Here is a 15,867-nt window from a genome sequence, read left to right as displayed (position 1 = left end):
AGACAATACTTGTCCTTTATTTCCAGCCCCGGGTGTGATTAAATGTCTTTCTCGCAGGACGTATAATGCTGCTTGCATTGTGAAGGGGGGCAGTGTCGATCTTTTTAAAGCCAGTACAGCCGCTGTCCATTTTGCCACTTTGTGTCACTGCTGCTCGCGTTATGATCACTTCTCCGTGATCATAAATATACACCTGATCGAATTGTGTTTTCTTTGAAATTAAACTTGTCGTTGCTTTAACTGTTGTAGGATCACAGATTCTTCTAGCGTATGGTCCATTATTGTGTAAATCTACGTTTTGTGCATTGAATGATGTGAAGGCAAAAGGACTTTAATTTCTGTTCTTTGCCTTTTATTTCTGATCTCGCTTTGTCCTGCTATTTTTTCAATTACACCTGGTCCTGATGATTAATTCCCTTTTGTTTGCGCTAATGCGATCTTTACTATCTTTTTTTTGATACTGTAGCGACTGGCTTAATAAAGTGTCACAAAAGTTTTACTTGAACAATCACCGACTTCATAACCCTAAACACAACATTCTAGCACCCTCTCCAACCCCTCTTCCCCCGGGTCTCGCCCCCCCTTACCGCATCAATCAATACCCCGCTATCAGTCTTCTGTGCTGTACTCCGCCCTCCCTCAATCGGACCTAACAGTCACTTAAAACAAAAAAGGCTTCAACCTGGTTGGGATGCTACAATATTTTCGAATTTTACTGCTTTCATATTCTTTACCTTTCTCTGCATGTGTATCGCACCATCGCTTGTTTGAGCCTTTCGAATTCCAATGCTTTCAGAAAATTTTATCTGCCTTTTTTTCTCTCCAACGCTTTTGGGTCTCTTTTCTCTGCGCTGCACTTTCTTCTTTGCTTAGTCGTTGACGTTTTATCTAGAACGTATTGTTCTTATACACTTTATATGTGCTGAGAGCACAGAATCTGTGTGTGCTTCGTGCTTTTACAAGACTGAGTGTTTGCTGGCTGTGCTGTCTTATTTAATATTGTTTGCGTCTTGCAGGTCTTCCGAGAAGATCACGTCTCGTCGCCCTGCTTTTCCTTTCCAGGATTTTTTTTTATAAAAAAGAAATATGAGCTGTTCTGCAACAAGAGAGTGCTTTCTTATATTTAGCAATTTGATGTGGAATGAGACGATGCCCAAAGTGCCTGCTGCCTTATTATAGAAAAACACCAGAATTATTTTTGTGAAGCCTTAAGATTTACATTTTTTTCATTTAAAAAAGTGAAATGATTCACTTTTTTATGTGCAAAATGCAAAAAGCATCAAACAATGTTAAAAACGTTCATGGAAAGCAGAAAAAAATCTCATGTTACTCGTGCATAATCCATATGTCAGCTATCTAGTTCTACAGTATGCTCAAAACATGCAAAATGCATGCTTTTTTGCAAAATAATTCTTAACTAGTTACTTCCAGATTAAACAGAGCAAATCCTTAACAAGAGACTAAAGGCCTCATAAGAGTCACTTTTTCAAATTAACTTCATTAATTCATTGGTCTTGTGTTCAGTTCAAAAGGTGGCCTTTAGTTACCTGTTTATTATTTTCTCTGTTTAATCCTAAAGTAACAATATTTTTGCAAAAAAACACGCATTTTGCATGTTTTGAGCATATAACTAGATAGCTGACATGTGGATTATGCAACACGAGTAACAGGAGATGTTTTTCTGTTTTCCATGAACGTTTTTAACATTATTTGGTACTGTCCAGCATTGGCCAATACAGAGTCCCCATTCTATCACAAAAATTATGATGTCATTCTGTCTGGGTACCCTGGCAGCCAAACTAATTATTTCCTCCAGCTGGAAAACACTTTAATGTGTCACTGCTGACAACTAGTAAGCCTCCTTCTACAACTTAAAACATTTGGAGCTGTCTGCAGCATAGATTAATGGTGCTTCTAGTAATGTAACTGAGTCCTGGTCTGTTGTGGCTCAACTGTGTAAATTTCAGCTTGTAACTTTTTTTATTTAATTGTCCCTGGCTTAGGCTGGGTGGGAGAGGGTGAGAGTGGGTAGGTTGGGTTACCTTGTATGCTATGTCCATTTATTGATTATCCTATCAATTTGTTTTTACCTAATAAAAAACTGATCACAAACTAGAAAAGTTATGATGTCCTTTTTCCACTAAAACATGAAATTAAAATTTTTTGTCAGCCACCACTACAAAATGTATGTATATAATACATATAAAACATATTTTAGTGGAGTACTACTTTAAAGTAATGAGTCTTCAACTTGTATTTACAGAAAGCACTGAGACTGATGGGACACAGAAGCAAGCAGATCATTCCATCGCTTCACAGATCTGTGACTAAAAGTTCAACAACACACTGTTTTATTGATCCTTGAATCTCTTGTGATTGTAACATACACTGTGGTATGTATTGATAATTTCAAGTAAGTAAGAAGGACTTAGGGAAATTAAAGCTTTATATATAAGAAGGCAGATTTGGGAATCCTTTTTAAGCATAACTGGAAGCCACTGTAAAAATAGGGGTTTTGCAGTTTTTATTCCTAGTTATAGCAATAATTCTTCCAGTGGCAATTTGAATTAACTGAGAGTAACATATATAATGATTTCACCAGTCTGTAAATAACACAAGTCAGTACTAATAGAAATAAATGCATTAATTGAATTCTCACTGTCCTCCATAACTAGAAATCATTAATTTGTCTGTGTTTTTAAGTGTGAAAAAGGTTTTAGGTAGTAATGTGAATGGTAAAAGATAGACAGGCATCAAAGATCAAGGCTAGGTTGTGTGCTGATTCAGTACAATTAATATTTAAGTCTGTTGAGTTAAAAAGTAAAAGGACTTGTTGCTGCCTACATCATTCCCACCAATTAACATTATGTCTGTTTTTGCTGCCTTTAAAAACAAGTAATCATCGCTCATCTGCTCTTTTGACTTATTAGCATAATTGATTAAGGATGCAATAGGAGAATCACTATTTGATCACAAAGTGGAGTAAAGTTATAGCTAAGTATCTGCCTATCAGTTAAAGCAAATATGTTTCTAACAGTTTCCCAGGAGCATTTAAGAGAAAAAAAGAGTAAGGGACACAACATCTTCCTTCAGAACGTAATAATGGAGGTTTTTTTTTATCAATTTCTATACATACAGAAGTCTATTTATTAGTGTGGTGTATAGCACAGTGAAATGTTTAAAAGTTTATAACAGAATACAGAAGTTATTGGTGTCAAAGGTATGCTTAAATCCGACAAAATAATGACTGTAGTGTTTTCTTTATTAGATGACATATAAACAACTAAAGTTAAATCTGTTGTACAGTGAAAGAATGTCAGCTCTAATTAAGCTGTAATGAGTTAAGTAGAATTGAGGCTGTACCAACTACAATTTTAAGTTTGTTAGAAAGACAAAGTAAATTTGAAACAGGACTATACTTGCTAAAGATATTTACATTGCTCCAACTGGTTTTGGAGCATTTAACCATAAACCATAATAGTGAAATGACTTACTATCTCAGGTCAATGGCTGTACCAAAGCATCCAAAGAGACAACAGAATGCTCGACAAGAATTTCACTAAATTCAAAGTAATCCATGCTGAATAAAGAATGGACAGATCAGTATACAAATATAAATACTGAGTAAAGCCTCACCAGACAAAGTGAAAAGCTGATACTGATAGATTACTTGCTGGCCAATATAATTTACTTCCTTTTCATTTGCTTTATTTTGTTTGCATATATTTTTTTATAAAAGACACATGAATTTGATAATGTTCTAAGCCGAAAATATTTAACTCTCAATGCATTGTATCATACATATACTGGAGAGCACACAAGATCTTCTCTGCTGAGGAGAAAAACACAGATCATGTCTTAGCACAGAGTTACCTGTGGCTGCCTAGATTTCAGACTAGAGAAAACTGCCTGAATGCCAGAAAAGCAAGTTACTGAGTTAAACTTAAGGTCCTTCTGAAAACTGTACCATTAGCAAATAAATTCAAAGTTTAGCAGACCTCCAGAATGTTTCTCATGTTAGTGGTATTAACTTGAGGTTTCTGCAGACATTTCCGGACTAAGGTTTCAAGAAGTACATCTATTTAAAACTTCCAAACAGCAAGCTGACCTCTTGCCTACACTAACAATACATTTGGGACATATGAATGTCAAAGTGGTTTTGACTTGTACTTGTACAAGAGCAATGGAGACGCTTGTTTCAAGTCACATGACTTCTCTCTAATCAAGTGATGTTATGTGTTCCTTTAAGTCTAGTTGTACATCTCTCTCTCTCATTACAAAAGGGCACATCTTTCACCTTGTAAGTATTGCATGGTATCAAAGATTCGGGTCATATTTTAAATGAATTAGGCCTTAGTTACTATACATATAGTTTTTGAAGTCTTGAAGGCTTTCCCTTTCAATCTTTTGGTGAACTACACTACTTTTTCAATTTTTTTTGTCTCACTCATGCTCTCTGTTATGCCATGATCATTTTTGTATTCCATATAATCCTTTGCTCATCCTCTTTTGCTCAACATTTACTTTCTTGACCTCAACTCTTTCTGTTGTGTTTTTTTTTTTTTAAAGTAACATGTTCTTGAAATCTGAGTTTAATTTATTTAATTTCAGCTAGTGCAAATATTATATTTAACCCTACACATGTGACATAATATGTGGACTGACCATAATCCTTGGTGGCACCGCAAATTATGCTGTATTTGACTGTGTGTCCTTGTCTTAGCCGGTAAGTGTGTAATTGACCACTACACCCATGCTAAAGGACACCAGATTAACATATGGATCCAGGGCAAGGATTCCTGGGAAAGTAGATGTGACTTTGCCCAATAATCTTGGTTACAGATACTGGAAGTTCTACCTAAAAGCCTTTTATTTTTAAATAGGAATAGCAAAGAGGAAGTGGCCAGAAGAGATAACATCTGATTTTTGCGAAACCAATCTTCAGTGCTGCATTTGAGTGTAACATTGATATATTTTTGTGACTTGGCATTTGACACGTAAACATGATCACAATTATAATCTTGAGCATATGTGACTAAAACTTGCATGTTTGTGGAGTCTCTGTATTTATTGTAGTGTTATCATCTCATTCTGTTTATATTAGGAATAGCCACACCAAAATGTAGACCTAGACTGACACATACTAAAGAGATTTAGTGCTGTTAGCCTTTCATAGCAGGACATGCCTCATACAGTATCTCAAGGTTGTACTTTTCATCTTTGTACAACTTGTACAGCTACTATGTGGTAAAAAGAACTGCACAGACTTAATGCAGCACCATGTAGCAGTTACCACCATAAACTTGCTTTCTTTCTTTTACTTGTCGTTTCAGGTACTCTTGATCTTAATGTCACATGGTTTTGCAGTAGTACAAAGTTAATCCAGAGGAAGATCAAAGATTTTTTGTAAATGTGGAAAGAGTTTTACTGTATCATAATGGATGCATAATGAAAAAATATATTTCATATACTGACACATATCAATGTTCTGTAAATCTGTGGCAACATGTTCAAAATATGACCTTGTGTAAACATGTTTGGACAAAAACTTAATTCACTGCCACCCTAACAAAAGCAAAGAACAGCCAGACCTACATGACAGGTGCCATAGCTGTTTTTGATGATACATTGTTATTGTTATTTAATAAACCCCTAAACCTGCAGATCCATCCATCCATTTCAACAACAACAATATTTATTTATATAGCACATTTTCATACAAATAATGTAGCTCAAAGTGCTTTACATGATGAAGAAAGAGAAAAAAGACAAAGTAATAATAATAATAATACTAATACATTTTATTTATAGGGCACTTTACATTAGTAGTAAATCTTAAAGTGCTACATGAAATGTTTAAACAAAGGCAAAGCAAGATAAAAACAGAGATAAACCAACAATTTTAGCATTTTTGTTAATATGCTTTCCTAAATAGAAAAGTCTTTTAGCTGTTTTTTAAAACAGCCCACAGTCTGCTGTATTCTTAGGCTCTCTGGTAGGCCATTCCAGAGCCGTGGAGCAGCGGCTGCAAAGGGTCGGTCACCCATTGTATGAAGTTTGGTCACGGGGGGTGAAGGCGGTGGGTATTTGCAAAACGGAGGTTTCTTGCTGTGGATTGTAGTATTAGGAGCTCCTTCAGATATTGTGGAGCATTTCCATGGATACACTGGGGAGTGAGCAGACAGAGTTTGTATTCAATACAGAGGTGGATAGGGAGCCAATGAAGTGACCGAAGGATTGGTGAAATGTGTTCATATTTCCGCACCCTCATCAGGATTCTTGCAGCACTATTTTCAATTTGTTGAAGCTTTTGAAAGCTTTTGCTGGAGATCCTGATGAGGAGTGCATTACAATAATCCAGCCTGGATGAAACAAAGGCATGAACCAGTTTTTCAGCATCACAGAAGGAGAGGTAGGGACGGAGTTTGGCTATGTTTCGGAGATGAAAGAATGAAATTTTACATAGGTGATGGATATGTGCCTAAAATGACAGATGGGAGTCTAACTTGACACCCAGATTTGTAACAGAAGGGGAGAAGCTAATAGTATGGTCATGAAAGGAAATACAATTTACAGAGGAACAAAGTTGACGGGGGTGCCAATTAAAAGAGCTGCAGTTTTAGTTTTGTTCATCTTGAGGAAGTTCTTGGACATCCATGCCTCAGTCTCATCCAAGCAAGAGGAAAGAGTTAATGAAGGTGTAAGAGAAGTCGAATCTAGTCTCACATAGAACTGTGTATCATCGGCATAACAGTGGAATGAAACTCTATGCTTGCGGATGATGTGGCCCAGGGGTAGCATATAGATATTAAAAAGGGTCGGCCCAAGGACTGATCCTTGTGGGACCCCACAGGTGACAGTGTGGGTACGAGATTTAGCGTCCCTCAGGGCCACATACTTAGCCCTATCTGTAAGATAGGACTCGAACCACTACAAAGCAAAGCCAGAAAGTCCAATTCTATAGCGAAGACGATGAAGGAGAATATTATGATCTATCATATCAAATGTAAATGTAAGCTCCAGGAAGATAAGGAGTAATGGAGAGCCCTGGTCAGCAGCCATCAGAAGGTCATTGGTGACTATGACCAGGGCTGTCTCCGTACTGTGAGAAGTTTGGAAACCAGATTGGAATTTTTCAAACAGATTTAATTTTTAGAGGTGATCCTGAAGCTGGACCAAAACAACCTTCTCCAAAACCTTAGACAAAATTGGAAGGTTGGAGATCGGACGATAGTTTGCTAACTCTTCAGGATCCAAAGAGGATTTTTTTAAATGAGATCTAATAATTGAGGTTTTCAGGGCCAGTGGGACTAAGCTGCTCTGGAGAGAGTGATTAATGATATCAGCAATGAGAGGGCTTAAGTCTGATACATTAGCTTTTACCAGAGGAGTAGGAAAGGGGTCCAAATAACACTGTATGATGCCCTCAACTTCTTTAACTGTGGTACGGAGGAACAGGGAGAGGCAGCCCATTGGCTCTGATGTGGAAACATCCAGCGATGGAGGGCTGGAGACAGACAATGAGGAGCGGATGATGTCTACCTTAGAGGTGAAATATTCAATAAAATTATTGCACTGCTCCTCTGTGGAATTATTAGGCGTAGATATGAGGAATATGTTTGGAATTTCCAGGTCTGTTGTTGATTAAATTTGAATAATATTAAAATCTGGCAGTGGTCAGTGCTCTGGAGTAATTTTTTTGATGTTCCCGATAAGCTAGTTTGTGGACCGTTAAACTGGCTGCAAAAAAACGCCGCTCAAGGGCTCGCCCAACTGTTTTCATCTGTCGAAGCTCACTTGTAAACCATGGGGCAGATTTTACAAAAGAGACCACTTGTGATTTAACTGGAGCATGGGTCTCATTGATGTTCTAAAGCCCATTGTTGTAATAATCGACTAATTCATTGACAGAAGAAAGGTGTGGAACAATAGAAAAGTTCTTAATGTCAGCAATTAAATCGGTCAAATTTATGTTTTTCAGGTTCCTGAAGCAGATGCAGCGCTGTGGTTTAGAGTACAGTGAATATGTGGGTAGATCAATTGAGACAATTTTGTGACCAGAAACACCCAGATCAAATACTTGGAGGTCCTATATGAGGACTAAGTCAGTAATAACTAAATCAAGGGTATGGCCCTTGTTGTGAGTGGGGACCTCGACAAGTTGCCTCAGATTTAGACAGTCCAGAAGCTTTAAGTGCTGAGCAGCAGAATAATTAGAGGGTGTGTCCACATGAATGTTCAAGTCTCCAAGAATGAGTACATTTGATGATGTTGTACAGAAAGATAATAGCAGCTCATTCATTTCCGTAATGAAATCAGGGTGTTGTTTTGGTGGTCAGTAAATAAGAAGTATTGTTATAAAAAGTGGATGCTTGCAATTAATTGCCAAGCATTAAAAAGTTGAGAATTTTGGAAGGGGGTGAAGTGATAATTGCAAACCTGTCCTATGGATTACAGCCAGACCACCGCCATGTCCAGCGCTGCGGGCCTTTTCGAGGTCAGTGTACCCAGGAGGGCAGGACTCGTTGAAAACTGAGTATGCTTCGGATTTATGCCAGGTCTCAGTCAAACAAATAATGTCAATCCCCCTGTCTACAATGTGATTATAAATTAGACAGTATGAAAGATACTATATAGCGCCCAACCCAGCACAGACTACAGAGAGGCACGTGTAAAAACAAACAGGCTTTTTATTTTTCTTCACCCGTGGGCGCACGTCTTCCCCGTGACCCACAGGCAATACACAGTCCCAAAAGCACTAAAACAACACCAACAACTCTTCCACCTTGCACCACCACTCCTCCCAGGCTACCTCGTCTTCTTCCTCCCGATTCTGGCTCCTGAGTGGTGGAGGCTGGCCCGTTTTATAGCCCACCCAGAAGTGTTCCAGGTGTTTGACCACCTGGTCCCAATTTCACCTCTGGGTGGGGCTGATGAATCGTCCAGCCAGGTTGTTGAGTCTCGGCAGCACCCCCTAGCGGCCACCCCAGCTCCCACACAGGTTGTGGAGGACTCCATGTCCCATGGAGCCATGCGGGAGACTAGGAAACGAACATCGGCCAGGGAGGCTGCCACCAAGCGTCCCGGGGGAGGTATTGAGCTGCCCATGGTGGCTCCCCCGGAACATATGCAGCAGGGGCGTCCCGGCCAGGCATGGGACCCAGCTGTCCAACACAACAGGTTTTATTTGTCAAGGACTGAACATTAAAAAGTTCAACTTTGATGTTTAGTGATGTGTTGCTTTTAACCAGAGGACGAAGAAAGCTGAAATTCACTCCAGGCTTTCTGTCTTGCCTGGACCGCCGCCGGGCAGTGTTTTTAGTCTCCATGTTGATGGTGCTCGGATGACATGTTTGGGCTGCGACAGAGCGAGTTGCTGCTGACCACAAGGACGGAATGGAGCTCCCGGTCTTTATGTAAACAAGCCGCCGACCAGACCCCCTATGGACGTAGAGGGGGCGACAGAGGAGTCCAAGTTGTTTGATGACTGTGATGTCTAATGTAAGGCTGTGGTTGCTGTGCTCCAACAGTTGCGATGGCAGATACTGAAGCATGCTGGTGAGCAGAGGAGATAGGTCCCGATGTAAATTGTCAGCCGAAGTCCTTATGTGCACAGATGGACAGCTGTGGTGCAAATCGCAGAGGTCTCCAGAAGCAAGACAATCACCACAATCACCAGCGACAAAGCCGACATCCAGGAAATGTAATAGTGGACAGAACACTGGCGGACAAACTGTGGGCAGTTTGCAATCGACTCTAAAAGCCTTAGGTTAGATGACAACATTAAGAGGTATACCAGAAGAAATTCCAAATGCCATCCACTGCAAACTCAAGTAAGAATTAAAATCAGAGGACACTAATTAACATAGAATAAGAGTAAAGTCGGATGGCCAGGGAGGACAGTAAAAACAAAAAAAACTCCAGACGGCTGGAGAAAAAATAAAATCTGCAGGGGTTCCAGGCCACGAGACTGCCCAGCCCCCTCTAGGCAATCTACCTAACATAAACCATAGTTGTCCAAGAAGATGCGTGTGATGATGATATTTTAGCTTGGGTTTAATTTCTCCAGTTGTTATTTCTGACTGCTTTGTCAACCAGTGGCTCATTATCAGGAGGTTATTGTAAGATCATGAATAGTTTAAGAAACATAATTCAATTGTCATTTGGTTATGAAGGAAACCTTTCTAACAGCATAAGCACCACTGAGACCTGTTATCCTGTTTACTTGTGTTACAAGATACTGACATTGCTTCAGTCCAGTTCTGGGCTCAAAAATTGCAAAAATGAAACAGCTTTCTTAAGAAACAGTGTACTGTTTTTTTTTCTCAGAAAGAAGGTGATTGCATGTGACAGATAGCCAAGAAACTGAAGATCTCATACAAAGATGTTTACTACTGTCTTAAAGAGAAGAGTGCAAATTGGATCTAATCAGAATGGAAAAAGAAGGGAAGGCTTAGATGAGCAACTGTATAAGAGGATAAGGGCAGGAATGTGTACTATGAGCAACAAACACCTTACAGGTCCTCAGTTGTCTTCTTCACTAAATACACATCAAATACCAGTGTCTTGCAACAGAGAAAAGATGATACGGAATAGTCCAACTCTATACAGTATCTTGCATATTTCCAGGATGGTCTTCTGTAGAGTAATTGGAAATAAATCTCTGTTGGGTCCAGCCTTGTACTTTGTACTAGTTGAATAGCATAGAGCTTGTTGAAGTGCTGGAGTCTCAGAAAAAGTCTGAATGGATTAAATTAGTTCAGTGAATTCATTGCATTGCCACTTTCATCTCTGCCTCTAGCTTCATTTGCTACTTCATTGAATTTTGTAATGAGCTGCATAAAATAACTTTTAAAATATCACCACCATGCTTGCTTTGATTGAACTGGATTTTTCTGGTAGTTTTGCTATGAAAGACTGTAAATATAATCTTCAGTAAATTAAAATCCTTCACCAAAACAGTACTTCATAATTGCAAGGAGTGGTGAGCTGATCATTTAGAAATATTTTGAAATGATATTCCACGTTTGATCAGTTAAAACTACAAAGATTTCATAGATATAACTGTATAATATTTACTGACATGTGATGCTTAGTTTCTATAAACAGAATCTACATAGTATACTTGTGTCAAGAAAAAAAAAAAAACTATAGCAAGTGTTACATGCTTAGACAATGGTTAAACTTCAGTAAACTGCAAAAGAGAAGGAGGAAGAGAACATTCTTATACAGATTTATGAAAGGCAAGTAAATTAGAATATGCTGAAAAGAAGAGCAAAGAGACAAATTTCCAGAAATAGCTTACTTGCTCAAAGAAGCTAAGGATAGAAAAAAGAAGAAGCATAAACCACCCAACTGATGTGCTGTAAATTTCCACCTAGGGACAAATGACATTCTATCTATGTCTATGGCAGAAGGACATTAGGATAAATATAAAACACAGGTCAAAACTAGCATGAACATACAAAAATATATTTAAAATAGATTAAAGCATTAAAGAAACAGAAAGAGTATATTAACAGCAGGGGAGAAACACAGAGGTGAGAGCAAGAAAGAATACAGACTTATTTCAAGAGACTATTGAGAAAAGCCAAGCAAAATAACACCTTTTATTGGCTAACCAAAAAGATTACAATATACAAGCTTTCGAAAGCTTGCATATTGTAATCTTTTTAGTTAGCCAATAAAAGGTGTTATTTTGCTTGGCTTTTCTGCATTCATAATGGTTAACATGGCACAGCACCCTAGTACTACAAGAGACTGTTGGAAATATTATTAAGATTTGTTTCCAATCTCAGTGCTGCCATTGTAGTTTAAAAGAAAAGAAAATCTCCCCTTAAAAATAAGCATTGCTTATACAGCACATTGTATACCAGTACAGGCTGTGCTGTATTACACCTTCTCCACAACAATCAAAATACTTTAACATCAATATGAGTTCAGATGCCATATGTATTTATTAATCTATTTTTAGTTATTGACTTTTACAGTGCTTGGTTCAGTGCTATTTTCTGCCACTAGCATTTTGTTTACCATATTCACCTCCATATAGTGTATGCACATCATTTAATTGTTTGCTGCTTTTAGGACTACTAGAGTGTGTACATATTTGGTTTAAGTAAAATTTTAAAATGCCCTAATTTTTACTTACATTCATCAGTTTATTAAAGTTAAAAATGGGTGGCACAGTGGTATGCTGCTGCCTCGCAGTTAGGTGACCCAGGTTTGCTTCCGGGGTCCTCCTTGAATGGAGTTTGCATGTTCTCCCTGTGTCTGCTTGGGTTTCTGTCCAAAGACATGCTGGTTAGGTGCATTGCCAATCCTAAATTGTCCTTGGTGTGTGCATGTGCGCCCTGCCTGGGATTTGTTTCCTGCCTTGCACCTTGTGTTGGCAGGGTTTGGCTCCAGCAGACCCCCGTGACCCTGTGTTAAGATATAGCGGGTTGGATAATGACTGACTAAAATAAAAAATGCGGAGCCACAGGATTATTTTCTATACCTAAATGACAGGATCCTTGTAATGCCTATAGTTTTGTGGTCATCACATTGAACAGCAAAACAAAAAGCCATTTGTCATATTCGTTAAGTCACTGTGCATCTTGCATGATAATTATTAGAGGCTCACTACATGTGTCTTACTCCCAAATGTTGCACAAAGAAAATGTGCTGTTCAGCTGTGTGTCTAAGTGATGAAAGCTATGACTGCATTCTGCATAACTACCAGATTCATGTTGAATTAATATCTATTCATGCCAAAGCAGCCAGAAAATACTTTAATTTTGTTAAATTTTTCTGTGGATGACTTTTATGCCGTGTCTCCATCTCTGTACAGTGGTCTTGTTTTGAAACAAGTTTTTCATACTTTATGCTTAAAAGTAAGAAAAAAGTTTGATCCCATGAACATACTGAATTTCTTTGAGATGCTTTATTGCGGCGGCACGGTGGCACAGTGGGTAGCACTGCTCCCTCGCAGTTAGGAGACCCGGGTTCGCTTCCCAGATTCTCCCTGCGTGGAGTTTGCATGTTCTCCCCATTTCTGCGAGGGTTTCCTCCGGGTACTCTGGTTTCCTCCCACAGTCCAAAGACATGCAGGTTAGGTGCATTGGCGATTCTAAATTGTCCGTAGTGTGTGCTTGGTGTGTGTGTGCCCTGCAGTGGGCTGGCACCCTGCCCGGGTTTGTTTCCTGCCTTGCACCCTGGGATTGGCTCTGGCAGACCCCCATGCCCCTGTAGTTACGATATAGCAGGTTGGATAATGGATGGATGTTTTATTGCTTGCATGCTTTTCTAATACAGTCCATTCAATGCTTAACGCTTCATTTTACATATAGAGCTGGTGCTGAAAATAACACCCCTACAGGAAGCATGCTAGTAACATTATGGAAACAACTTAGTTTAATTTTCTGGAGCTTTAAAAACTTCACATAAAAATCACAATTAAACAATCTATCTTTGCATAATTACTTTTTTTTATTTGTGAACAGACTCTTTGCTACATTACTGGGGAGGTCTCTCAGTTATTTTATTTATTTATTTTTTTTTTAATCATACCTTTGAACAATTCAATAAAGCAAGCATTAGCAGTGTAATGAATTGAAATGCAATTTGCATATAAGTATATATAAAGTAGAAAATACTTATTTCAAAAAACTTAATAAAAAAGCAAAATATAAAAAACAGATTTTTATAATTGGTGACTGTATAATGTTCTTGCTGTTTGAAATTAGTTGTAATTTTCCACTTCAGTGTTTACATCCTGAAAAGTTTTTCCTCTTTCTCATTTTTTTATATTTTTTAGCAGCCTTGAAGACTTTGCAGACCTGGTTAAGTGGTTAAATCATAAATATGTCTTTTTTTTTGAAGGGGCAATGCAAACACTAAACAAGTACTTCTGCTTTAATTTTGTGGTGTAAAATATAATGAAGGCACTGTTGCTTTCAGCATTTCATTGTGATTTCTAAATATATAACCTGAATTTTCTTAAACATGTGGGTGTTACATCTTGAATCTTGAACCAAGTAAAGAAAATATATTTTAAGACAAACTAAGAAAAGTTTTTTCTTTAATTTTTGCTATTCCAGTCTCTAACCTCAAAGCAGAATGATATCGATAGTATAACAGACAGTGCAACTTTAAGCAGTAGGCAAATGCCAAGGTCAGTGTGTAAAAGACTAAAGATTTAAGTCATTTTTAACACAGTATATTAGTGCACACCAGTATAGAAACAGCAGCTCTGCTTGGGTTTTCACTGATTACAGTGTTGCAGGTAAAACTGACAATGACATTCCGTCAGTGGATCCTCTAGTCAGACTGGTGGTTAATGAATTGGGCCAGTGATAGATGACACAATTTATTTATGTTGTGAATTTCTTTGGCAAAAACAGAGGAACAAAATGAGAATGTTAAATTTCTAAATTTTAAATAAATTAACCTAAAAATATCAGGCATTCAGAAGAGTAAAACCTTCAGAATAATTGTGAGGCAAAGGGGTTTGAGGACATTTAAATAGGAAACACAACTGCTAGAACTAAAATTAAACCAAAGTCAAAAACAAACAGTCAAATCTTATATCTACCTGGTCAGTCTTCCCCTCACTAATTACAGTCCGACTGAGTGCACCATCTTTTTATAAGTATGATGACATCACAGGTCACACCATGTAAAAAGCAACATGGGGCAATAATACAAACAATATGATAGCAAGCATGCAGTAAACTCACAAAATGGCAGCACCCTTAGAAAAATAGCCAAACAAAATGGCAGCATGATAACAACACAAAAGTAATTCTAAAAGAAATACTAGTAAAACTAATACTGCATTATCATGGGATGAGTGGAACTCCCCAGGTTCTTTATTAGATTGGTCTCCTTTCACACCCTAAACTTTAAACATACTGAATTACACACACACTGTGCCCATGTAAGCATTGATTATTATGGATAATTCCTGCACAGTCTTTCACTTATCTGTACTCCACACAGGGACTCATTAGCTTGAGTGTGAACCAAACATAGGTGTCTGTTGATACAGCCAAGACCCAAAGCTACCTTGGTTCCCAAGAAAAACCCAGACCACAGTTTCTTTAACTGTGTGTTGCTTTTTGCCATTGCATTTAGTATGAAAGGGTTGGGTTGCCTATAGGTTGTGAATTTTCTCATGATGGGTTGCTGAGAGCAGTTTAAGCATTGTTCTCCAAGATGGAAAAACACTCCCACTTACCTGCCCCCAGAATTACTGTCTGCTGCAATTTCCCATGGGAAACAATCTCCCCAGCTCTGATTTTCAAATTTGAATTTCCAAAGGGACCTCCTCTCCTCCAACTATGACTGTCAATGGCAACCACACAGCCCCGATTAGTTTGTTCTCATAGACTGGGTCTTGAAGACACTAAGAAGAGCCAGACTGTTGAATAGATACATAAAGGCTGATGCATTTTCAGAGTGTTCTAGGATATAATCTAGACCTAAAGGCTGACACACATTGATCCCCAAGAATAACCTAGACGCATATAGGCTAATCTAACTTGGATAAAACTATTCATTAACCAATGATATTTTACCCTCCATGTGATATTAATAGAAAATAAAAATAGGTAGCAAAATCTCTATATTCTCCAGCTTATATGAATTCAGTAGTCAGGCATCTTTCTCATTTTCCCTATTTATGATATTGAGAGAAATTAGCCTCAAATTTATGCCAGTCCTGTGGTTTCCTGATACGCCTCAGGGATCAATGGAACATCACAGTACAGGGTGACTCCCCTGATTCAGTGACCATACCCCATTATTTTTTATCTCTGTCCCTCAGGCCAGAACTGGCCCACATTTGTTCCTGCATGTCAGCATTTTCTCTAATCACAGAGGTTA

At 38.2% G+C, this 15,867-nt stretch overlaps 1 long non-coding RNA gene across 1 annotated transcript in view; it reads left to right on the top strand.

Moving 5' to 3' along the window:
• LOC120526859 overlaps positions 1 to 15,867 on the top strand; it is a 179,287-nt gene that overhangs the window by 46,326 nt on the left and 117,094 nt on the right. Inside the window, exon 4 of the long non-coding RNA XR_005633200.1 lies at positions 2,264 to 2,393. This is a non-coding gene — a long non-coding RNA (uncharacterized LOC120526859). The remainder of the gene's footprint in view (positions 1 to 2,263; positions 2,394 to 15,867) is intronic.

Source organism: Polypterus senegalus, chromosome 3 (genome assembly GCF_016835505.1).
Source record: "Polypterus senegalus isolate Bchr_013 chromosome 3, ASM1683550v1, whole genome shotgun sequence".
Taxonomy (NCBI): Eukaryota; Metazoa; Chordata; class Cladistia; order Polypteriformes; family Polypteridae; genus Polypterus; species Polypterus senegalus.
The sequence above is the reverse complement of the archived record's forward strand: the minus strand, read 5'-3'. Positions and strand labels throughout refer to the sequence as shown.